At 41.5% G+C, this 26664-nt stretch overlaps 1 protein-coding gene across 3 annotated transcripts in view; it reads right to left on the bottom strand.

Moving 5' to 3' along the window:
• Window positions 1–300: 300 nt before the first annotated feature.
• The window catches only part of LOC141944828 (potassium voltage-gated channel subfamily A member 1-like), a 31566-nt gene continuing 5202 nt past the window's right edge, over window positions 301–26664 (bottom strand). Inside the window, exons 2-3 of one of the 3 annotated variants that reach the window (XM_074872040.1) lie at window positions 3315–3445; window positions 301–980 (exon numbers count right to left, since the gene is read on the bottom strand). The gene's annotated coding sequence lies outside the window, so the exon portion shown is untranslated. Of the gene's footprint in view, window positions 981–3314; window positions 3446–20526; window positions 20601–20856; window positions 20997–26664 lie in introns of those variants that run through there. The other 2 variants (XM_074872041.1, XM_074872039.1) reach the window with 2 other exon arrangements.

The raw sequence follows: 26664 nt of genomic DNA, 5'->3' as shown, positions 1-26664 counted from the left end.
CCAGTTCTAAACTCAGCCATGCTGAGAACTGAAATGAAGAACGTACACCTTTAGGGAATAAAAAAATCTTTTTAAGTCCAAATAGCCTTATGAAGAATTATTCCTGAGCTGAGCTTACTGCTCACTGGTAATTTTTTCACCATCTCAAATCGTACATCAGAAGAATTTTAGGCTGTGACAGATAGATATAGATTAGATATAGATATAAATATAGATACAGATTAACCCATTTTCAATTATCAGTCATTATTATTCAAAAACTGTTATCACTGTTATGCACACGTGATATGGTTCTGCAGAATGGGGACATAATTTTATTGAGTTATAGATGGGGAAAAGGCATAAAGAATACAGGTAATGCACATTTTTGAAATAGCAATATAAACATAAACAGAAAAATGTTCAAGTCAAAGTCACATGAAAAATTAGACTAATCTTCAGATGCATTCTAGACTTGTATGTACAACATTTTTACGCTAAAAGTAGAAATACAAACTCCAGAGATGCAACACATCTCAAGAATGCAAAATAAATAAACAAAGATGAATGCCAATAAAAGAAAAAGAACAAGCACTCAAATCTTCTTCCAGAATGATGAGAAATTTTGTTATGTAGGGACCATGGTAGAAGATGCCCAATCTATGACAAGAACTCATTTATTTCCAAACAAAATCTCAAGTAGTAAAGTCTTCTTGTGCCTGGGAGTGAGTTCAAAGCATTTAAACTTTTATGGGACCCCTGCAGATTCCTTTTGTGGTGCTGAAAAATTCCTCTACAAGAGAAACTTCCGAGCAGAACAGATTTTCAACAATTTGAATGAAGAAATCCAACTCACTGACAACATATGCTTGATGGGGACATCACAGTTATTTATCCAGGAGAAAATTTTTCGGCAGCTTCTAACCCAAGATGACTTGAGAACAAGGAATAAATGGGTTTGGTTTCAGTCTCGGCAGCAGTGTCTTCCTAATGGTCAGTATCTGCAGGAGGAAAGCAATCAGACTTCTGTAATGCAAAAAGCTATAGTAAATATCAAGAGCAAATCATTAGGCTCCACACTGGATATAGAATTATGGCTTAGAACCAAGTGAAAGATGCACCAGTATTTCACTTTCCTTTCAAGGGTGTTAATATTGAGTGACACCAAGTACCATCAATGGTTTTCCTGCTGGAAATGTCTTCTTCATCAATTTGTTTGCATAACCAAATATCCTATTGTTTCCACTCTTACAGTTCTTGCAAATTAGATTCTTATGGTAGTTTTTTTTTTTCTCTCCAGAAAAATAGGTCAGTTCCCCTGCAGTAACAGACACAATCTGAGGCCTACATTTCTGCTTTCAATGAGCACACTGAATGCAACTACCCCTTCAAGCTCAGAATTTGCATATTGAACTACTTCAACTGGTCCAATGACAATTTGCAACGGACAGATTTCCCCTGACTTCAGAGTTGAACCGAGGCCTAAATACTTAAGCCTTTTTCTACTTCCAGTATCCCTCTCTGAAAATATGGACCATAAATATCCTCTCCCAGGAGATTGGCCCTGGAACTTTACTGGGCTTAAAGTTACGTTCAAACAATGTCCTAATAAAAACAGTGGCTATTGAATAGTAAATAAAACGTGTTCCAAGGATATCAAATCATGATTACAATGACTTCCATTTTTGTATAACTTCAAAAATAAATGTTTTTTTCTTTACGTATTGGAAAATAAAAAGACTTGATATACAAGAATAAGTTAAATAGATGGAAATATAAATGTAAAAAATAACAGAAGATTGCTTAAGAACAGTATTTAAAACCAGAAAACATATTCCCAAGTAGCTTGCCAGGCAGCCTCTGTAAGACAAAATGGAAAAAAAAGAATAAGAAAAAAAGGGATTTTTCAAAGTAGTTTCAACTTAGTGTGATCAAAGAAATTGGTTTCTGACCATATATACCATATATATGGTATATACAGTATATACATTGGTATTCTGACCATAACTGCATACCTAAACCATACTGCTTTACACACACGCCTGCCTTAAATCAAGTGATCATGACTAAACAGCGTCTTTTTTCAGTGTGTGCGCAAATGCTTCACTTCACCAAGCAGCCCTGAAAGGCCAAAGAAGAGGGAGAGTCCTACAAAGACATTCACATTCCAAGTGCTGTAGCATTGGGACCACACAGCCACCTCGCTGCTTGGCAGAGAAGGTTGCTGTCATTTGTTTGGATGTTCCCCAGTTTTGGCAAAGTTTTCCACAGTCCTGACAAAGCCTGAAGGTGACTTACATGAAAAAAAAAGTGAAGTGAAATCCCTTTGAAATATTCTGAATTGAATCTGTGTGAAATAAAATAAACATTTCTCCCCACTCCCAAATAACAGACACAGCTTCTATCAAAAGAGCTGTCTATGTGTTAATCTGCCAGAGCTGGCACCCTTTGAAGTTAAAGGAAAAGCTCCCGCTCTCTTTATGATGCCCAGATTCCTGACTGTATTGAAAAATAACATCATAATAGGCTTCCTAAGCTCCAAATAGCTCTCTGAAGATCTCTGTCTTGCTCCAGTGATTATAGGAGATGTCAAGGTGACTGGGTTAGACGCTTTACTCAAATACCTCAAACTAGCTGAGCTGAAAATAATAGCCCCTACAAGGACTCCGGATTTTGCTGTGAGTGATCTCAGAATGAAGCTTAGCCCGGACAGAATGGCAGATTTGAGTAGAAAAATAGTGGTTCACATTTCAAAATAAAACACCTGGCTTTTCTTCTGATTTTACAGCTTCTACTTTTTCTACTTTTTTCCTATTGATTCATGTTAGCTAGAATCAAAGTTGAATTTTATGTCAGTTTTCCATTATATTTTTATACTTTTCTTCTTTCTTTTCTCCTACTGAAGGAAAAAGAATTAAAAAAGGAAGGTTGGAAAAAGAAATTTTAAAAGAGATATAATTTTAATTTTTCAATAAATAGATTTATTAAATTGTTAAATTGAAGGAACTTGATGTTTTTATATAAAATATAAAAAATAGGAATGTCACAGAAGCAGCACTCTCATACTCTTTGATTATATATTTTCTATTGCAGGAATGTCTTGATTAAGAATTTTCATCCAACTTAAAGGCACAAGTATTAGAAGTCCTTGCAATCTGGCATCCTGAGCCATAATCTTTCAGAGTAGCATAGAGAGATCTGTTTTGAGCAGTAGAGCATCTACAGTATAACATAATAGTGTATGTAATACAAGCTAGGATAACACAGGGTAAGAGATTAATATTCTGCATCATACTGTGCTCTGTTATTTTTATCCTGCTGTTTCTTTCACTCACCATCTCATGACTCACACCCTCCCCACACTGGAATTTCTGTCTCAGTCTCGTGGCTCACTGGTGTGCTACGGAAGACGATGCTGTGGAAAGCCATCTGGAGAATAGCGCTACTGCATGAGCTCCAGGTCGCTCTTAAAAACAAAGAGACAACGTCACTTACTGATTTATCACATAACTGCTCTGACTATTTGCAGCCTCTTTAGCAAACTGTCTTCAGCATTTGTGAGGGCTGCAGTTCTTCCCCTTTTTATAGCCTTGGTGATGTTGCTGGATAGAAGATGGCGAATGTGTTCCAAGTTACAGATAGTCACATGGAAAGCTGACACTGCACAAGCCTTAGAAAAGTACAGGACTCGTCCTGTGAGGTGATAAAGGGCTCTTATGGGACAGGTTTAATGAAATTCAACATCAGTAAAAGAACTGTTCCTTACACATTTCTTCATTAACTTTATCACCTCAGGGATATGGTCTTCGATGCCACACTAGACAGATCATTAGGGATCTAAACCACAGTTACTTGATGTGGGATAGGAAGACCAGGTCACAAGAGGAATTAGATCTTATGTCCTAACTAATTGCATGCATAGCTACTGTGATCCAAAATGTAGAACATCAAAATCCCAGTTCAGTCTGCTGCTGTATAATCCTGCACTCATACTTAGAGTGGACTCAGTTTCCCAAGTGCCTAGGCTCTGGCCTCTGTCTAAATCCAGAAGTAACGTGGTGTTCACTAGTTAGGAACCTAAGTTCGACCACATCCCAGAAATTAGGGTGAGCAGAGGAAGTATAATTATTTTCCTTACCTCCTAGTTGAGTGCTAAGAGACCTTGCTCAAGAATCCCAACTCCCTCCTTTGTCTGCCTGTATCTGAACTTTCATCCCCACCTTCCTGAGGGCATTTTCTAACCAATCACAAGCCAAGATCGCAGAGGGTTCACAAATATTCCCTAGGCTAGAGGGAGTACTTCAATACCATTTGAATCAGCAGTTGGACACCATAGTATCTTTCAAAAAATATTCTTACCAGAAAACAACTGGTAAATCTCAGGCTAGAAGGTCACGTTTTCTCCTTTTTTTGCCCTGTCACTTTGAAAAATGAACTTCACTGGAAGGAGTCAAAGAAGCCTTGTCCACAGAAGAGCTGCATCTTCCCAAAAAAGGCATTTATGTGGGGAAAGGGGAATAAAATCCTAACTCAAAGATGAGAATTCCACTCAGTAGCAAGAATCCCCTCATGTAGGTACTGGAGCAATGAATTCTCCAAGACCTTAGTGTGTATCTAGCCAAAGTAATCTGCCTTTTTTCTGCGATGGTAGGTAGGAGTCATCTTGGTGCTGGAGTAAGGTTAGCAAACGGATCATATTTGCTCCATTGTGTTATTCCAGCTTTCACAGAAAAACGTACCAAAAGATCTCAACTAGCCCTTCATCTCATGCTTTTAGATCCCCTTGTCAAATCTGGTTATACAGGTAATACTGGAAAACATAAAGCATGTTTTATTTCTGTGACTGTTTTGTTCTCCAGATTTGCCCTGGGACAAACTTCCTATCCTGTCACCTCAACTCAAGTCCTTCATGTGAATTTCTGATGGTGACTCAGAGAATAGTCAATGAGTCTTTTTTTGGTGAAGTAGCCTAATCCAGCAGAGACATTTTGCTGCTCAGCATCCAGACGCCAGCTCAAGTCACCCATCACATCCTCTGTTGTCTCTTCTTGTCCATTCCCAACCTAACTGGCTGGCTGGAGGGCAGCAGATGGGCATGATAGGGAAGGAAGACTGAAGGCTTGCACATCCACGCCACATTCAAAAGTCAGGTCTTCCCTGAATCCAAAAGGCAGCAGCTTCCCTCGGTCCACCCTCAATCTAGAAATGTGACCTCAACACACCAGTCATGTCATTTCTCTCAGACAATTTCTCCAGCTGGAGGACAATCAATGCAAGAGCCTGAGGAGAGCCTGAGGAGGATGTGATTAGTGACCTGAAATGAAGCCTGTGCAAACTGCAGTAGAAGCTTCCACTAGAATCTCTTCCACTAGAGTCAGCACCTCAGGACAACAAATGCTGCTGCAGTTTGAAAGATGATTAACAAAAAACAAAAAAACAAACAAACAAAAAAAGCTAAAGGGAATTGGAGCAGCCAGAGAAAATCTTGTTAAAGCAGCAGTCTCCTGCTGTGAACAGCTGTGAGCTTTCTGTTCAATAGACAGGCTCCTTGGTACTACTGACTTAAACAACGAGTTTTCACTTGTCAAACTCATATTGGCAGTCCTTTAGAGTAATGTTTGTCCTGAGCTGCACTCTCTTGTCCTGTACCTGTACTTGTCTGCAGCTGTCCTAAGCTAACTGTATGAATTAAGTGGGACTCACAATATCTTACTTTTCAGCTTTGTCTTATCATCTGAGAGGCACAAAAGGCCAGAAAGCAATTGCTCAGAACAGCCAGGAAACCACTTGTAAAAAGGAGCTCTCCATTCACATGAGGTTGGTATTGGGTCCGTGCACTTCCTCCTACTCATCTCCTCCAAACACAAGGAAAGGAAGATGCATGGGCACAGTCACAGAATCACAGAATCATCTAGGTTGGAAAAGACCTTGAAGATCCTCAAGTCCAACCATTAACCTCACACTGACTGTTCTCAACTCCACCAGATCCCTCAGCACTGGGTCAACCCGACTCTTCAACCCCTCCAGGGATGGGGACTCCCCCCCTGCCCTGGGCAGCCCATTCCAACGCCCAACAACCCCTTCTGCAAAGAAATACTTCCTAATATCCAGTCCATTGTGTTGTCCCTCAGACAGGGTTTGTTACCCGGTGTGCAAAAAGCCAATCTTACACACAAAGCTGAGATATCGGTTTATTCCATATTTGTGCGAAGATGGGTGCTAGGGCGTAACTCCACAAAGATAGCACACCACACAAAAGAACTTCAAGGTATTTATACACTTCAAACTACACGAAAACACATTTACTGCAATGACCATGGGTTAGTTTCTTATCACTTCATCCCTCATTGGTTAGCTATATTTAAATTAGCCTCGCTTGCTATGTAAATTAGCACGCATGCTCCTTACAAGCGTGGGGGCAGGTCTTCTTGGTCTTGAATTGAGTTGGTGGTCATGATGTCCCCCTGCTGCCTCTACCTTTCCCCTAGATACCACCAATTTTTGCTGACTTCATGCTTCTCAGGCAATCATCCAGCCTTTGGCACCTTCTGGGGCAGGATGTTCTCCTCTTATCAATATTTTAGCTCCTCTTCAAGGGTATAGTCGTTAGCAAGGCCTGCATTGTTTATACAAAATATCAGGCTTAGACAATAAAGATAGTGGTTAGTGGTCCTTGTACTTGATAGGAAACATTTGTATGGGCTACAATTGTGCTTATGTGGAGTCAGCTGGTACATGGGATAAAACAAGGGACTTTCTCAGTGAACCATCTTCTTTGGAGGATGTTAGGTCCTCAGAAGAGACATTTTTCATGAAAACATGTCTGTTTCAATTCAGAGTTCTCTGGGCAAGGTTTTCTCAGTCAGATGGGAGACAGTCTCTTCACCACCTCTAGCAGACAATAACTTGCAGTTCCTGCAAGCTCGAGCAGGCTGGTCTTGAAACACCTGTTTTTGATAGCTGCTTGTACATGGCTGATGGGCCACAAGGGCACTGTAGGCTGACAGACCACATATCCTGGATGGTAATTGTACATTTTTTTTCTGTACCAGCCTAAGCATGTTCCTGACTAAAACAATGCAAAGGATGGTCTCACTTCATGTGACTTCACAAGACAACAGCGAACACTATCAAACGTACAGCAGATCACAAAAGAGAAATTACAAGGGAGGATTTCTGTGTTTTGCCACATTCCTAGATGCAGCAGCCAGCAGACCAAATGAAGGCAGTATTCTTTGATACATATTAGGCACTGGATGGTATTGCCTGTGGGGGAAAAAAAAAAAAGTACAACAGTAGAAATCCAACCCTTTAGAGGATATCCCCTTGGAATTTTAAAGGGCCAGTTCAAACCCCAAGTTGGCAGCATTCTCGTGAGGGATGAGAACCTGAGTGTCTAATGTTGATTATAGACCTGAGTCTCTCACGCTGATGAGGTGTGCTATCCTCCTTTCATCTCACATGAAAAATCATACGGTTGGAGTTTATGGAGAAAGGAAAACAGAAATTAATGGGCGGGGAATACAGTATGCAGTGAACTCTAATGTGGGTCATAAAGGACTTTAGTGTACTGGCTGTCAAATAGAGAAGGCCACAGTTTTTTCTCATTACTTCAAGCCTTCAGGAGGTTTCATTCATCTCTGATAGCCTGAGACATCAAGACCAACACCCTTCCCCTTCCTGATCGTACAATGAGAAGGTCAGTGAAGCTCTGATTTCTATGACTGTTGGTGTGTGTCAATACAGCCTTTTAGTTTGAATAGTTACATCCTTACTTGAAAAAATGGTTTTTGTCACTGTTAAACCAAAAAGCCATACATGTACTTTTCTAAACTCATTCCATTTTAATCCTATGCCTGGGAAGTTTCATCCTTATCTGCTAGTGGATTTCCCACACTGATTTTAAACAAGATTTTTAGTGGGGATTCTAGAAAAAAATAAAAATGGCATGATGTTCTTTCAGTGATTCAAAAGAAGGAGCTGGGACTTAGAAGGTAAACTAAATCCTAAAATATATATAATCACTATAATTTCTGGATAGCGTTCATCAAATTGCCTGACATCTGTACACTACAGCCCCTGTAACTGCATCTTCATGGCAAATGGAGGGCCACCATTGGATATAAATGTTATCTGGCACTGAAAACAACAAAGAAGGATGTTAATTCCTTGCTCAGTGCATCACTGGAAAGCACTTAAAGTTACTGATGCAAGATTAAAGCCTTAAAGATAAAACCGAATCTTTAAAGTGCAAAAATTTTGCCTTGAACATGAAGTGTAACCAGTTTCAAGACAAGTATAGTACTATATTTGGAACAAGAATTAACAGGAAAGGAATCTGCAAAAAACAAACATCACTACTTGATATTTCAGCACCAGAAGTGTGTGAGATATTTCTTCATCTCACAAAGAGTTTCTGTCCTAAGAGGAAAGGTTCATAATTGGTTTTTTCAAGAAGTTACAAGTAAGTTTTGGTCTTACCAATATTAACTACTTTATGCAACTTTTATACTTATTCTGTCCATGAATGAATTAGTTGCCAATCTCACTGTATTTTAAGTAAGATCAGCACCAGATGGAGAGCAGACATGCCTATAAAGGGGTTTTATCAAAAGAGTAATTCAGCAAATATACTGCTGAAACTCAGTATTGATATTGAAAAGTCTAACAAATTTCCCTAAGAAATTATCTGATGCTGTGGCAACTGGATTCAGTTTTAACTTATTGACAGAGACCAGTACCCTTTCCTCGAACTGTGCTCTAAAATAGAACACTGAGCTCAGTTCTGATCCCCATGAAGACAGTGGCACTGCGCCGAGTGTCTTCAACGGCATCGGGACTGGGACTATTGTTTTTAAGACAGACACTGGCAATTACCTAAACTGCACACTTTGCCTGCCATGGTAAGGGTTAGATTAGCTCCTTCATTTCCATGCATGCAGTTTAATTAGATCGACCCTGATGATAGTTCAGCAAGATGAGAGCAATCATTCTGAGGCATCGCTTTCCCTCTGTTCCTGCTTCTACGCAGCCTCTGCAAGGGCAGACTTTCTCTCTGTGAGCTGCGAACGTAGACAGGGAGCACATTCACATCAGAAAAACACAGGGTTTGCTGAAATGATACCAGCTCCCTTAATATAATGTAGTATCAGGTCAGGTTCCTGGTCCTGCAGCTACCAGTTTGCCTGTTTTCAAAGACAAATTCAGGCTGGCAAGGCAATGTTGAATCTGACAGCATGTAACTTCAACAGGTGTTGCTAGAGCCTGTAGGAAGTGTTGTCTCTCTGAGCCTCACGAAGGCTGTCAAAACTAGCAGGACAGCTTGATGAGGCGCTCTTGCTAACGGCTTTGGTAGCTGTACAAAGAACCAGGCCATTCACAAATCGAAAAAGAGCAAAAGATGAAAGCATGTTTCAGGAGAGTCTCACACACCCACAGCCGAGACACACAGTTTTACTTTCACTGCAACACCTGAACATCTCAGAATTAAGATTATTGCACTCAGAATGGCTAACGGACACAGTCAGTGCCCAGTGGAGTCCTTAATCATTCACTGTCATTCCTATTAACTTAAAGCACTCAGCAGTCTAGCTTGGCCTTCTAAAATCTACAGAAAGACAGCAAAGATCCCAGCACATCATAAACTTCTGGTTCAAATTCAAAGGACAGTCTTTAGCGAATGCATTAGTCACTTGTTCCTGTGAAGTCTGCCCTGGTTCAGGGAAGGTTGAATGTCCAGTCAGTGACATAGCTGGTGTAATCATGGGAGAAGACCAGGCAAAGGTCCCCAATGATCTTGTTTCACTGAGTATTTACATCTTCTCTGGAAAAGTGTGGGAGACAGGCCAATGTCGACTTGCCTCTCTCCCACAGAAAAGTAGAAGTGAGATAGAGTAGTCTGCAAATGCTCAATTTATTTATAATAGTTCGGTCAAGAAGGAATTTGGAGGTCCTTCAGAGAAAGAGAAAAGAGCTAGATGAATACACACCAAAATGGGCAGTGAAACTTGCAGCTGCGTAATTTGTAAAGAAAAAATCCTTACATGTAGATCTAAGTGTTTGTATACGTTTTGAAAAAGGGCTTGAGCACCTCTGGGTATGTCTATACAAGCCGTTTAAGAAGAAGATAGCTCAAGTGTTCAACATTAACATTTAAATCTGAATCAGCCTGACACGACAGTCAACATTCAAGAGACCTGGCTGCCACCACTTCGGGTCAGTGCTCTACTTCAGTTACTGAGAAAGACCACCAGTGTAGACACGGCCTTCATTACCTGCAAAGTGAAGGCTTGTGGTCACCATGAAAGCAGCAAAGCTACAAAGATGCTAGGGTGTATGTGGGAAAGAGAATGAAGCTGAAAATGTCGCGTCATCTTTACATTAATCAGGGGATCAGCCCCTGGTGGGATCCTGTGTCCAGCTTTAGATGCTGGAGCTCAAAACAGATGAGAAGGCTTACTGGGAACGTGCTAATGATCCAGGGCATCCGTAAACTGTCATACTGAAAGTTGTTGGACAGGCTGGATTATTTGCCTTATAAAGGATACAAATAAGAAGACTGGGCAAAATGTATGCTATATAGAACCTGGTAAATCAGATGGACTGGGATTTTTTGTTCTCTGGAAAAAAAAAAAAAATCCAGGGACAGTTACTAATATATGACAAAAAATTTAAAAAGAGGAAAAGGAATTACTTTTTTACACAAAATGTAATTAAGCTATAGAACTTAGTGACACGGGCAATCATACAGGCCAAAAACTTAACTGGATTCCAAAGGGACAGGACACTTATGGGAATATGCAGATTATTCAGTTATAAACTACACATGATAAAAACATGGAATAGATTGCTATTTCAGCTATCTTTTCAAATACTTAGTATTAGCGTGGCATCCTGTGATGCTACACAAGGTCTTTAAACATCAGTTCATTACTTCTAACCCCTCAGATAAGTTTTCTTAAGGAACGTCCAAAAGTCCTATTTGCCTCAAATTCCTTCTACTTGCTGCAGCTCCATTTTTTCCAGGTTAAGCATTATCTACTGACAGTGACATTATATAATGCCATGTGATGCCTTTCAAGAGAGCACAGAAACAGACTGAATTATAATTTAGGCTCAGAGCTGACAGTGAATAATAATCTTATCCCCACCCTTTTTCAAAGTGCACTCTCTGTGATCTTTTTTCACTAGTTCAGAACAAGGCTCAGACCGACCGCTACTCTGTCCAACCAGCAGTGGGAAAATGTACCCAAAGCAGCAGCAATACTATTTGATCCTACATGTGCTGAAGCCAGTTGCAAAATTTCCGTTCAGTTCTACAGTAGAGGCCATCAGAGTCCAAACACAATTTGAATCAAACAAGGGTGGAGGAGGCATCTCTGGCCCAAGTTCCAGTCATCAGCATGTTTTGCAGCTAAGAATGGTAAAGTTTTTTTCATACTTTATAGGATTAAGTTACTTTTCATTCAATACCTATGAAATTTGATAAGAGCCATGATATATCTGCATATTCAGCAGCACAGGTCATTCTCAACGCCATCTGTACTTCATCATGGGTGATACCAATTGCCTTCAACACCCACAGATGACAAAAGGAATTTAGCACCTAAAAAAAATATATTGCTCAGCATCTTGTTGAATTGTGTTCTCTGTGTACAGCAGATTATAGAGATGGCATGTCTGTTTTCTAATGATTTTCAGCGTCTGTCTTCTAATGACTTTCAGTGTCTGTCCTGACTTCTCAGATGACTTTTAAAAATGGGGATTGTCTACCTAGGGAAAAACCATGTTTATTCTTGTTAGTCCCTGCCCAGTCATTCTCCTTTAAGATAATAAAGATTAAATTTGTTTCAGTATCCTGAAGTGGACTAAGTTACACATGTGATTATTCACAGAGGAGTATGCTTCATTTCAAGTCATCATACTTCAGATCTAGCTTTTTTTTTTTCATTAAGATCACGCTTCCCAAGTGTTCCCATGTAAATGAAGCCTTACAGCTTTAGAAAAATCTTACCTCTGATGCCTGGTCTTTCTCTACAGCAGGAAAAATGCTGTAAATTCCTGATCGTAAAGTCTGAAGAGCCATAGTAATGTCCCTGTTACATATGCTGCATTTTCCCCAAACAAATGTAGCTGCACCAAAATAGGTCAAAATTCTGCAACAGAAACTGCAAGATGATTCTCAGAACATACATATGTTGTGTGAATGCCCCAGATACACTTCTGTTCCCAAATACCTTATGATTTATCACCTATGGGTATAACAAAAGGTAAGGTTCAACTATTTGGGGATTTGCCTTTTCTTTTTTTTTCTGGAAGATATGCTTTTGTAAGATATTCCTTGCTTTTAGCCTGTGTACTTAGAGCATTATTTTGAAAAGCCACTAGGCAGATGGTCCCCAAATGTGAGTTAATAACTTGTAGGTAGCTTTTGGGGAAGCTTTTTGAAATCCCTTCATGCAAAATGATTTCACAAACTGCCTGCATGCCATTCTTTGGCTATTCTAGTAGACTATTTCAAAATGGTCAAGAGAAAATGGCAGATTATGTTCTGTTTGTTTTGCAGCAGACTGCTACATTTATTTTGCAGTGGTAAAATAATATAAAGGGAAATCAAATCATGCACAAGGCTTTTACTGAAAATTCCTCTAGAACCTGGAAGTCCTCAATAACTACAAGGACAGGATGTTTGGGCCTCTGCCCCTCTTCTGCAGCCCTTCTACAGCATTTCTTACCATTCAAAATAAGGCTGCTTTTTGACAGAATAGGATAGGCTGAGTATTCAACAATCATGAGTTGGACTTCATAGCATTATAAGATTAATTTAAAAATCAGATTTCACATGTGGGGCCCTTCCTGTTTACCTTTGGCTTGTTAGAGATAATGTGTATTTTGTGTGGTATAAAGTTCGAAATACTGCCAGTGTCCAATATGGTGAGCATCTCCCAGTGTTTTTGAACAGATTTCACAAGAAATCCATCACTATACTGATCACAAAATGCTGCAGTCTTTCTTAACAATGTCATCAGATCAAATGCCTTCTAATCCCCCCACAGACCTGTCTGTATGTGAACCAATCAAGTTTAACTGCCTCCCCTCCAGGGTGATCCATAACTTTAGAAAATAGAATAGAAAAAGAGAAAATAGAGCATTTGCAGTTGGAAAGGACCTACAATGATCATCTAGTCCAACTGCCTGATGCTTCAGGGCTGACCAAAAGTTAAAGCATGTTGTTAAAGGCATTGGCCTAATGCCTCTTAAACACTGATAATCTTGGGGCATCGACCAGCTCTTTAGGAAGACTGTTTTAGTGTTTGGCTACCCTCTCAGTAAAGGAATGCTTCCTAATGTCCAGTCTAAACCTCCCCTAGTGCAGCTTTGAACCATTCCCATGTGTCCTGGCACTGGATCTCAGGGAGAAGAGCTCAGCACCTCCCTCTGCACTTCCCCTCCCCAGGAAGCTGTAGAGAGCAATGAGGTCACCCTCCAGCCCTTTCTCTCCAAACTAGACAGTCCAAAGTCCTCAGCTGCTCCTCACAGGACATGCCTTACAGCCCTTCCACCACCTTTGTTGCCCTCCTCTGGACACATTCAAGGACCTTCAGATCCTTCTGAAAGTGTGGGGCCCAGAACTGCACCCAGCACTCAAGGGGAGGCCGCACCAACGCTGAGCACAGCGGGGTGATCACCTCTCCTGACCGGCTGGCCATGCTGTGTTGGATGCACCCCAGGATGCAGTTGCCCTCTTGGCTGCCAGGGCACACTGCTGGCTCCTGGTGACCCTGCTGTCAGTCAGCACGCCCAGGTCCCTCTCTGCAGGGCTGCTCTCCAGCCACTTCTCTCCCAGTTTATACTTGTGCCCAGCGTTACTCCATCCCAGGTGCAGAATCTGGCATTTTGACTTGTTAAATTTCATCCTATTAATGCTACAATCTATCCAGATTCCTCTGCAAGGCATCTTGTCCCTCAAGAGTCAACAGCACCTCCCAGTTTGGTATCATCAGCAAACCTGCTAATGGTGAATTCAACTCCTGCATCCAGATCATTGATAAATATATTGAACAGAACTGGCCCTAGAATTGAGCCCTGAGGAAACAGAACTTTGGCCCAAGGTATTAAAAAAAAAAATCAACTAAGATCTCCAAGTAGATAGTTACAGCGAGGGAATTTCTTCTGCAGGCACAGTAAAACATCCTACCATAAGGGACCAGGGAATAACACTTCCTTTGGGATAGGGCCAAAGTTTGAAGGATAAAGAACAAACTTCAAGATTTACTTTCTTCTCAGAAATCACATACTGCTAATACATATGTATCTATATTTTCTTTTAAAAAACGCCAGCTGCTTCACTGCTTCACAGCTCTCATGAGGACAGGCTGAGAACCAATACATGAGGGCTATTAGCCACATTTCTTATGGCATCGTTGGAAGGGACTCATCCACAGAATCGGTGCTGAACACAGTATAAGAATGTAAATAAACCAGATTGCATTGGCTAGACCAGAAGGGTAAAGTCTAGTGATTAGAGCGATAAACATGTTTGCAGATAACACAGAACAGTGCATGTAACAGCTGTCCTGCTAGACAGCAGTCAATTGACAGTTATTTTGGCTAGGTGTACCTTACAGTTTCATTTTAGTTTATGACTGTAAAACATGTGGGCAAAAAGTGTGAACACATGGTCCTTAAAATTAAGGTATTAGCCTCCCCACCAGGAAATGTGTCCTCTCTTCTGCACCCCAATACTGTGTCATCTTGAGAAAGTTTAGAGCCCAGTTATGCTTTTCAGGTCCAGTCTTAAACACAGCATAGTAATATACTTTGCTTTTCTTCCTGTCCATTCTCAAATAGGCCAGAAAGTCCTATAGTAAATGCCACTGGTGGGCATAATATGTATGGAGAGTTGGTTAGCGAGTAGGGAGGAATCAACAAACTCTTTGCAGAGTGCCTTATGCTTAGAAAAGCAAATAGGATGAGCTATTACTCAGCTCTGGGAAGCAGAGGAGCTGCAGCTAGTACTGCCGCTGTGCAGGGCTGCTAAGGGGCGTGCAAGCCAATCCTCTTAAACCCAGTCTATTTAAAGTCCAATAGTAAAGATCCAGTCTTCTTGTAAACACTTTCCTCTGTCCCTCCTACCCCTCCAAGCTCACCACTGCAATGCAGCAGAAAAGGATACGAGCTTTAATTTCAAGGTTTTGTTTCTTGAACTGGTAAAACACCGGGATGGCATGAGATGGACCATGATGAACTTGACCCCAAACTCACTGAAACCAAGAAACCCTCCTTGCCCTGCCTCCCCAGTTACAACAGACTTCAGAACAAGCTAGAAGTCTGAAAAATGAAAGTACTACTAGAACTGAAGGAACTCTGCCTCAATATGCAAGACACTGTTTGCCTTATTTCTAAGCACAACTCTGCTTCTTGCTGTTATTCTATAAGTCCCATCTAACCAGTATTTGCTACGCTTCAGAGAAGTCGTCTCTGAACATACCCGGGTTGACAGTGTATTTCATTCACCAGGTCCTTCCTGTTTTGATAGAGCAACAATTTAGGAGAGCTAACACCACAGCTTTTCCCTAACAGAAGCAGTATTAACTCAGGTCTTTGTTTCCCCCACACAGTCAGCTACCTTTAAAGGAGTTGTAAAAAAATTTATTTACTTCAAGGCTGGTGTCCTTTTGCCAAATTTGGTTGAAAATAGCCAAGAAGCTCAAAAGTTACTAGTGAACAAAAGAATAACTAAGAAAACTCTGTTTCCCTTGGAAACCACCAAACCCTTCTCCAGAATGAATCAGAGTAAATCCAGTTCAGTCCAACATACTGTTTTCTGTAAAGCTGATATAATCTATTTCTGTGGTGTTTCACGCAGAAGTTACAGAGCAATCCCACCAGCAAATGATGTGTGAAAATAGCTGTATCTAAACTTCCTGCTAAGGCCACCGCCAAGCCACGGTGTCTCTACGTGGGGAGACATCCACAACACGAGCCAGCCAAGGGAGCCCTGCCATGGCCAGAACACCCACTCCATAGCGCAGAGCCACATCCATGCAGCCTTGTCAACACGTGAGCGTAAGGTAAACTGAAGAGAGGTGATGATGAGAAAGAGACTGCTGACTGCGTCAGAGAGAGAGCGTTGGGAGAACGATGGTGTGCAAGGCCGTGCTGCAGACAAGCATCCTGCCATCATCAGGGGAGAGCAGAGGGCGGCTGCGTGTGATGCACCCACCGAAGCACAAGGAGAGCCGCTGCTCCTGTTGAGCACCAACCCATGGGGCAACTGCACGGATTCTGCGTCTCACGGAGGCAGCCGCTGCCAGTCGGTGGACTGGGCTCAGCACTGAGCTCAGCTGGAGCTGCAAGGCCCTGCCACTCACTGAGCGCTGTTTTGCCTCAGTGAAAAGCACCAGCTCCTGGCTCCAGGCTCCTGCTGAGATCCAAACTCAACAGAGCCAGCAACTCAGCGGGAGTCGGCTGTAGCCCTGAATATAGCCCCAGCTAATCTGTTCTCAGAGAGCACTGATATTGCACCCTTAGAGCATGTCCTACGCTGGTTTAACCCCTGTACAACCCCCTGTTCACTTAGGGTGGTCTGCTTCTCTTCAAGGGAGAGCAGCATTTGACCTGCGCTCTGTGAAAGCCTACTACCTGTTAATGAGACATTTGCCCTGATGAGGCAGTTAAAATGAGCATACTGCAAAGCCTATAAAAATTATTGACATTCATAGCACCATTAATCAGCTGCACTCATCTTCCAGATTCTACCATCTCGCTGTGAAATGGAAAGCTGCAGGCTTGATTCATTGCAAATCAGCTCAGCTCTACGCTGTTTTGTCCCAGTCACGTCAGCACCAAACTGGAAGGAACAGCCACGGATCAGGCAGATTTGTCTGAACCACTTTATTTGTCATCCTCGCAGTTAAACCTTGGAAAATCCATTTTTTGCCAGGATCTTTTGCTGTAGTTGTTCCTCCCTTTGGGAAAGATGCTAATTGGCTGTTTATCATCTGGTCAGAAAGGGGAATTGAATATCACCTGAATGAGTCACAGGCTGCAGGAATTCACTCCTGCCCTTTCCTTAAACTGAGAAGGCATGCACGGCACACACCTGAGTAGAGACACCTCATGAGTAAGGCTTCTTTTCAGTAGAGGTACCTGGCTCATGTTTCCTATTCAACAGAGACTAAAACTTTACAGAATCAGCCGCTGGCAGCACTCCCAGGATATTTTTCCATTCGCACATATTTCTAAAAATGTCAACGCCAGTCTAACCATTCTCATCTGGGAAGCCTGACATCAGATGTACATTAGCCCGGGAAAAAAAAAAAAAAATCCAAAATGCAAGTCCCTTCTAAAAAGGAAAACAAATTCAAAGTATGTTACATTGGCTCCTGCCTCTGAACTCTATGCAAACAACAGGAGGAAATTTTAACAGCATGATTTTACACCCATGACAATTCAATTAGAAAATCAGATGAGGGAATAGTGTGGGTTTCAGAGATGAGAAGTGGATGGTACGTGACGTGAGATTCTTATTCAGGCCTAATTCCTGTATGTTTGGGGTCGTTACCCAACAGCTGACAAAGTCTCAGTCAGGGCCTTAAGAGCCATGCTTGCTTTGCAGTCCTGGAATTAAAACCAGACAGCTAAACAACACTACATCTGACTGTGGGAGAGCTTCCCCAGGGAGGAAGCATTTTGGCTTGAGCATTTTGTTCCAGTCATCAGCCTGATTATTTTCTCTTCCAAATTTGGACCCTTCACACACCTTCCCAGCATCACCTGCTGTGCCTGAGAAACTCGTATAGACGAACAAGACATGCCATGCTGCCATTTTGCAGGCTGAGTTGGGGCAATAAGCAATATTGTTTCCACACTGTCTTCTCCCCACAGCACATGCCGTCAGCATGCTATCACCATAAAAGAAATCTCTATTTAATTCCGTCTGTCAAGACTCGAGGAAAACAAAGGGTATCACTGCAGCCCTTGAATCTATCTGAGCAGGATTCCTGCAATGAAACAGAAGTTAACTTCAGTAGGACTGATCCGTAATTACAGAGCGAACAGAGAGCAGAATGTGCTCCTGAAATATTTTAAATATATATTTTACTGTCCATTAATGCTGCAATAATGACTTTACAACTTCTCTCTCTAGGGAAAATTAATAGAAAGGCCTGCCCCCCTTACTGGCTCCAATGATTATTTTGTTCACTACCTCCAAGATGTGCTTGGCTCTTGAATTATACTTCTGCTTTTTTGCAAATCTACATGCTTTTTACATGTCCAGTTTAAGTATATATCCTGTCTCTAAATATTGAATCATACATAATTATGATAAACAGAGTTTTTAACCATACTTGTTGTTGAGACAGACCTTAAAGACTGCTGCTCTGACGTAAAAAGTTTCATTAGACTTTTCAGGTGGTGGACCTCAGCATTCTAGACCCCAAGTTCTGGTGGTCTTTGCTATAATCACCTAAGACATGACCCCCATACTAAGTCATCTGCCCACCCATCTGCTGGAGGAAACCACCTCCACAGCAGAAATTCCTCAGCCAGCAATTTCTATTGTCCAGAACATTTGCCATCATCAAACAGGCCTTCAGCACTCAGAAGTCTTGTCCTGCCACTCTTACGGAAGGATGACAACCTCTGTCAGAGGAGTGAGACAAAGGACAAAACTGAGTCATTAGGAGAAGGACTATGTTCAGGGGAAGATCATATGGGATGCTTGTGTATACAAAAACTAAAAAATGAAAGCCCACTGATAGGTTCACCTGTCCTTAATGGTCACTTCAGAGGGACTTGCTTCTCACCCACTTCTTGGGGTGGTTGACAGCATTAACATGTTATTGAAGTTAGAGATATCAAGATCCAGGAATATCACAGTGTCAGAAAAGATTTCAAGTGGAAGTTTATTTCTAGACATGCACTCTTACTTCTCAGTCTGACTGAATTTAACTAATGCTCTAGTCCCTGGGCACCACAGAAGAGCAACTGCTGGCTTATGGATTCACCATGAAGTTAGAGGAGAATTCCAGTGGTGGTCCATGGTGATCCATGGTTTCTACAGCACTAGAAGCAGTAATACAGTTACACATGCTTGTAATAGTTTTGCCTCCAGTATTACATCCAAAATACCAATGCTTTGTAAGGGAAGCCTGGTGATGCTTTCAGACCAGTCCTCACTTGCATGCACATTTTTCTGAGGCTATCTCAATGGATTTGGAGAAGTCAAAGCCACGTGGAAGCTAACAGTGCTTATAAAGTACATACTTGTTTTGACCTTTAGTTACTCCCCTTTCAGGTTGCAGTTAGTTTAGGAGAAAATTATCCTTTTAGCATATATGCAAAGGGAAGTAAATGTTAACCCACAGTGTAAACACCACCGACAAACACAGAAGGGCCTCGTCCATGTTAGGTACAGGCCAGGCAAATATCTGCGGAAGATCATTTAGGTGAGGCTGAGCATTTCTTTGGGAAGGAGGCTGGCCTCAGTGAGATCTCTTCAGGTTTCATCTTGCCTAAATTTCTTTTCATGCACTTAGGAGTGCCTCCCCACCCCCTCCTTTTTTTTTTTCTTTTTAAAATTTCTGGTTGTTTTCTAGTGCAGCCTGCTGGATAGCAAGAATGGGGGATGCACTTGGCCATCAGGGCCTCAGCTGTGTCACAGGTCCTAAGCAGAATTAGAAGATGCAGTGACTGAAACACAAGGTATAGCCTAGTCTAGGGCTGTGCAAACAGGAAAATCGGTCAGAAAATAAAGCAACAGTATCCTGCTCTGTCAGATTCACTTGTGCTCCTCCATTTGCACTTAGAAAAGTCAGAGTTTTGTGTGGTGACTTTTAGTATAGTTGCATATACACGAGCTCAGGTGGAAGCAGAATTAGATGAGAACAGATTTCTGCAGAAATAATTGTGCTCAATGAATAGAGACTTATTATTGTTTAAGGTAAGAGAGTACCAATAGGGGGAATGTGTAAAGCTTTTGATATACTCCAAGAAATTGCCTGAGGGCAAGATGCCATGCAGCATCAACGCAGGGCATACTTCTCAGCCCTAAGTGTGGAACTATCTACACCTGTCAGTTAAACAGTTTGAGGGAATGTTCCCAGGCAATTAATCACAATCAGCTATACTGTCACAGGCTCCTGGTCACACTTGTAAATCTGTACTAGAGAGCTCTCTCCCAAATACTTCCTAGGCACAATCTGGGAATTAGCACAAGTCAGGAACTGAGCCCATTAGGCTGCCTGCCTCCGGCCACCTTGTTTTAGAGGGAGAGTTTAACAGTATGAACACAGGCTGTTCATGCCAATTGGCCTCAGTGCCAGAGAATGGTCCTGGGCACATTTCATTTTCTAATATAGATGCAGTCAGGATGTCTATGAGAATTCATATCTCCTCCTTAGTGGAATATCCAGCTTCCTTATTAAGAACTGAACCTACCCCATTTTCCACTAGCAAGAAGCAGTGCAAATTCCATTTTGAAATGCAGAGTGTTTCCAAGCCTTCCAGAGAGGTTTCGCTCTCATGCTCCAAAATGCTGTGCTCCTCAGCCTCTGCTCCGTTAGCAGTATGCATCACTGAGATCCTTCTTACATCCCCTGTTATTCTTCCAGCACCTGCTTAAGATGGTTTCAATTCAAAATGTGAAGAAGACAGCTAAAATTTGAAGAAAAAAATAAATCCTCCAAAACCCAACTAGGACGAGCTTGTGAACACTCTTATGTAGTCAAGTGAATTCTGCTATCAGAGCAAAACTATCAGACCAAGTTAGAAAATTAATTAGCTTGTAATGATAAATATTTTTTTCCATATTTATCATTACTGCAATAGTTTACCTGTTGCAACCACTATATGTGAGCAAGCTGTGTATACCTGTTGGTGCTCCTCTGTGCTTCGGGAGTCCCATAGATAGATAGGGCCGCTGAAGAATCCATGCTGTGCTCAGCTCCAGAGAAATCCAGAGTGAAATGCCTTGGTTACAGAGTTTTTGCCCACAAGGAGGTTTGGGGCATCTGTAAATATTCAACACACTGGCATCAGAGCCACTATAAATTAGCATCTTAACCCAAGGAACGGGTCATTTAGAGATACCCTGTGACACAAGTGAGCGATGAGAATCTGACTGAAATTTTGCCATTTACTGAGACTTACTCCACCAGGCCTGCAGAAAGATGCCAGTGTCTGCTTTGGATCCACACTTTAGCACACTCTCCTAAAGACAGGTATCTGTAGCCTTTCTTTCAAAGCACTGAGCAGACTTATAAAACCCAACCCTGAGAGATACTGTGTACGTATTTTTCCCAGTAGCTGAAATCCAGAAACAACTCTGGGAGCTCTGGGAGCTGAAATCCAGAAACATCCCTTTCTTAGGCAAATGCCCTGATATCTCAGCTATAGACTCCTGCTCTTCCCCTTGCTTCTTATTTGGCTTGAGGAATGTTGTCTCTTTCAAAGCACAGTGGCTAAGCTTTAGCTAGAGGCTATTCCTTCCCAGAACAATCTTTTGTCACCCTCCAGACTGACCGTTCCTTTGCATCATTCTCTTGCATGGCCAGAATTTCTCAGCACATTAAATATTGTATTTCCTAATTAAAACATTCCAAGAATTAATTGCATAATAATAAAATAATAACATGTATTTTTACATTAACCTTTCTTTCAATTAGCCTCTTATGCAGCACTGCCTTGAAAATTATAGTGTTTTCTGAACTAAGGAACTAATAAAATTTGCTTTGCAAATTCACGTTAAAGTCTTCCCTCGATCACACCCCCTCAGATTTACAAATAATTTTAAACAGAAAAAAATTACAAGGCTACACTGCTTAAATAATTCAAACAATTTTCAGTGCACCCCCCCAATCGCATGCATTTCTACTTACAATTAGGGAGAAAGGAGAGGAAGAAGAGGTGGAAGAGGTTTTAAATTTGTTCAACTTGCTTGAGAGAATTAAGTATGGTAGAATCTAACTAGTCCCTGATAACTCTGGAGGGAGCAAAGCAACCCCTGGTATGGGTTTGTGAGATTCTCTGGGGGGATTACTAAGTGCCAGGAGGAATTTTCACGTTACCACCCTCTGCTCCCTGTACACACCTTAGACCCTTAGACAGCTGTGCTACCAATCTAGTATATTTAAACTGCACCTTTTCCTCCAGTATCTCCACACAAACTGCAACCCTGAATATGAGTATTTATTACACAAGTGTATTCTCATGGGAAGAGCTGCAAGGTTGCACTGTACGCCTCACCTACAGAAAACAAACCACATGGAAACCACCACTGCCTGGCCTGGGTTGGAGATGTGATCTGACAGAAGAGACCGTGTATTTCAACAACATTTATCTCCAAACTGGCTTTGTCAGAAAACTGCTGAAAGGTAGAATTACCACTGTCCTGAGAGGAATTATTACGGATTTCCAGCCAAGGTGGCTTCTCTAGCACCATGCTTTCCTATGTCAACCTTAACACAAACACATCTTGCAATACATCCATCAGAAATGGAAGGGAGGCAGCTGTAGAATGCCCAGCACTAATCACATCTACTGCATACAGCAGCAGGACAGCTCTGCCACTTACTGCTTTGCAGTAATGACTGCTATCACCATCAAATATCCTGTGCGATAAAAGTGAAGGGAGGAAGTGAGCAGTGAGGTATTAATCCAAAGGGTATGAGCCAGGATATTCCAAGAACAAAACAACTGGAGTTGGAAGAGAAGGCAAAAATGCATTCCACCTCTATTTTCAGAAGCAACTCTTCATCTTGGATCTGCATCTTCTCAGATAATATCAGTGACAACTGGGGAACCCTGAGTCTATCATTACTCATGTGAGAAGGACTGCAATGGGTAACATAAACTACAGAGAAAACCAAGACAGAATGTTTTAAAAAAAATGCAGTTATCCCTGGTTGCTTAAAAGCTGTTTCCCACAAGATCACAAATGACAGTCTCCATGGCACACTGTAGCTGAAACACAGAAATGAGATAGATCCTTCTTTTTTGTCTTCTGCATGTTAGACAAGTGTGACATGCTACACTGATTTCTTTGGAAACATCCTCCTGATGACAGTGAACACAAGTGAATTACTAATACAGAAGAGAGTCTGCAGATTTGGTAAATTCTAAATTCTGTCTGGAAAATTATTAATGCTGCAGCAATCGCATAGACTATGTGTGCTGGGAAGCCCATGCTCTAATGGAAACACTTTGTTGCCAGCTAGAAAAGTTATTAATTTCACTATTGGATCGGGTAATTTCTAGAAATCGGGTCGATTTGCTGACAATTCAAAGTAACATTGTTCCATTGGAAAGGGTAACCTCATTTTCATGTCACATCAAGTCAAATACGGACAAATTCACTGAAAACAAAGGATGTTGCATCTCCTTTAGAGCAATGGAAACAAGATTGCAGTCAGAGCCACTGGATTTTAACAGCCCTATTTTGGATTCACCCAGGCATCAACGGGAACAAAATTCAGGTATCTGTCCCTAGCAGAAAGTTCTTAAAGAAAGCTCCAACGCCGGTGATGCAAAGCTAGTCCTAAATTGGACTACCTGTTCATTGAGTTCTGGAGTGGGATTTTAGAGTGCAGACTTCAGCCAACCTATGCTAACTATACAAACATGCTTACTTGCAGTACTTATGAAGAGAGAAATGAGCTTTTATTGCATCAATTGGTATTATTGAAAAAATAAAAAAAAATGCTTCTGGGTAAACAAGCCATCTTCAAGGCACTGGGTCACAACAGCTCTGGGTCTGTCTCTGGTTGTGACTTTTTCAGGCGTGGTAAAAACACAGTATAGATACCTGGGAATCAAAAAATACCAAATAAGGACACTACATTACTAGATTACAGAAGTGAGAAAGCACTGCAATATATCTACACTAATCGTGTATGAATGCTGTTCTTTTTCTTTAAACAAGTTATTTATCTTGGAAATTTCTAATTCCTATTAATTCTGTAGTCATATAAGCTTTACTTTTTTCCTATTCCAATTGAGATAAAACTTCTTATTTCGTATTATTTTAATGATACAACACCCAGATTTGTCGCAATATTTCATCACACAAATATAGGGGATGTTCTGGCCAGTGGACCCACAGTAGTTACTGGAGAATTTCTGTGTTCGTTCCTATTATGAGTTGACACACTGATGTCTGACAGCATGACTCAGGTTCACTGAAGAGTGCCAGCACCCTTAGGTCCCAAATTAAGCCAAGAAATTTAACAAGCTAACAAGGAGAACTGAGGAGCAGTTAATGCATACAGCAAGAAAGTGGAAAAAAAAAAAACCAAAAAAAAAACAAAAAAACAACCAAAAACGAAACCTTGCAAAAGCTACAAACACAGTAAATGGCACGTTCTAAAAATTTTTGTGGTGCTGAATATAACGTAAGCCTTGGCAGAATGATTTTGAAACAACGATTTTGATGGTTTATAGTCTATATTATTATAAAGACCTTTTCTATTTAATTTTTTAAACATTCGTAGCTAAGTTAGCCTACAGAGGGAGGTTAATGAAACTGGTGGTCATGCAATGACAGGCTAAAGCAGCACCAAAGGCAGGCAGGTGCTGTTAAAGCTTTATCTCACAGTTTCCTTCCAGCCCTTCTGTCCTGAACAGGATCAACCTCATTATTAGCGAGGTCTCTCCAGCACACTGACTGCCATACAACATAATGATCCCATCACTGCCCAATTAGCAAGGCCAAAGTCTTGATTAGGTCTTTAAAGCCCTCCTTTCATTATTCCCTATTCATAGCAGCAATCTACCTGCAGGGCCTTGTCAAATTTCACTACTGGTCATGACATTTTTGCCAAATGACCTGAACAAATCTCAGCTAGGTAGCCACATTCCTCACCATGGCTAAGTGGCGTTGCTGCGTGCTGCTAAATGGTCTCCCTGTTTTACCTCGGAACTAGCTTCACTGTTAACTTTTCAGAAGAGTAAAGCTTTTTGCGTACCTATGTATCTTCTGTGAGACTGAAAGTGCACTGATATTTGCTTGTTACCTAATGAGAGGTGAACGGCAGCGTGTGGAGAACGGAAGCTACTCCAGAGCAGTGCTGAGTGCGCTGTGAATCCACAGCCCCCATCACCACCACCACCAGAACGGCTGTGTTCGCAGCACAAGAGGCCAGGGAAGAGACAGCAGAAGTGCCATTTTCTCCTTACAGAGCCCAAATAAAAAGAGCACACAAAAGAGGGATTTGTTCGTGCTGCTCAAAGCAGCATTAACTCTCCCTCTGTGTTCAGTGATCCCAAGATGGGTCACAGATGCTGACACAGAGCCCTTGCCTGCAGAGCCACCAAGAGCCGTGTAAGAGACCAGAAAAGAGACCACAGGGTGAATATCCCTCTCCTCCCTTCCCTCTCTCCCTGAGATCTTACATTTTAGATGTCCGTCCCAGGCCAGCCATGCCCGTTCATTTTTGTGCCTATCCTAGCCCTCTCCCCCTTTGAAAGGCTCATTCTTCCCTTCCACAGCCTTTTCTTTACGATGTTTGTCTATAGAAGATCATTGTACTATTGTTCAGAAAGTGCTAGGAGATGAATGGTGTTATATAACTGCTAGTTCCTGTTTTATCATTTTTTAGAATGATGGAAAAGTAAAATGGGAATGTAGAGTCCCCTTGGGGCCAGGCTAAGCAAACTAGACTTAACGTTACTGGTGAACCAAAAAGAATATTCACTTCAGCATCCCCAAAATGGAAGAATGGAAGGGTAATGCATTTCAGTACATACTGTCCCGCAAAAAATGACAAGCCATTAATAACTATGGCATACAGGCATGTGTGGGGTGAGAAATCTTCCGTGGTGTAGCTCCTAGTTGGTTGGGTTTGGGTTTTGTTACGTTTGTAATGATTTGCTATTCATTAAGCTGTGATATCCTGTGGCTTTTAATATTCCAAAGAGGTTTTATTCAGCTTGCTTTTCATTCCAGGTCAGCTAACATAAGATCAATAACAGTTTGGACAGATTTCCTTCTTGTAATGAGCCTAGAATTGGCATACATAGCCTAAACTCTCTTCCTGTCTCACATTTACAGCAGCTTTCTCAGAGTGATTTGGTTCTTTCTCTCATATTCTTTTGCCACAGAAATTTGGATCGGCGTGTTATGAGGCTTCTGCACTGTTTGTATCCCAGACACAGATACTTGCTGCCTACTGAACTCAATGAAGCTTCTTGATACCACAACCAATTACAGCAAAAGCAGGTTCTCACTGCTGGAAAGTGCAATTACACTCTCATTCTGGCCAAAGTTGCAATTCTTCACGCAGACAATCCTGGTACTCAGCTTGCAAGAGGACTGCTCTGATGAGTAGCAGCTGCAGGAATAGTCTCCGTAGTAAGAATCTGGTGTCCTGCAGCACCACTTATTTTCAGACTCACAACATGCAGCACGTACCAAAGTCCAATAGGAAATGATGGCTCTAAGGTTTCAGCAGGATGTGTAGTTCATCTTTAAGTGACAATCTCAAAGATCAGGGCATCTAAAATACCTGCTGAACAATGCTTTACTTAAACACGTGCTTAAAGCCGAGCCCATGCTAAGTGCTTTGCTGAACTGTGCTCTAACCATGTTTCTGGTCGTATTACTCAGTGTCTGGCAGCAACCTCTCTCATTAGAAAGCAAATCCTTTACTGCCTTATAAGCCAATAGAAATTATGCATCCTTGT

The sequence above is a fragment of the Strix uralensis genome, chromosome 5 (genome assembly GCF_047716275.1).
Source record: "Strix uralensis isolate ZFMK-TIS-50842 chromosome 5, bStrUra1, whole genome shotgun sequence".
NCBI lineage: Eukaryota > Metazoa > Chordata > Aves > Strigiformes > Strigidae > Strix > Strix uralensis.
Note: the sequence above shows the minus strand (reverse complement) of the source record. Positions and strands in the feature narration are given on the sequence as shown.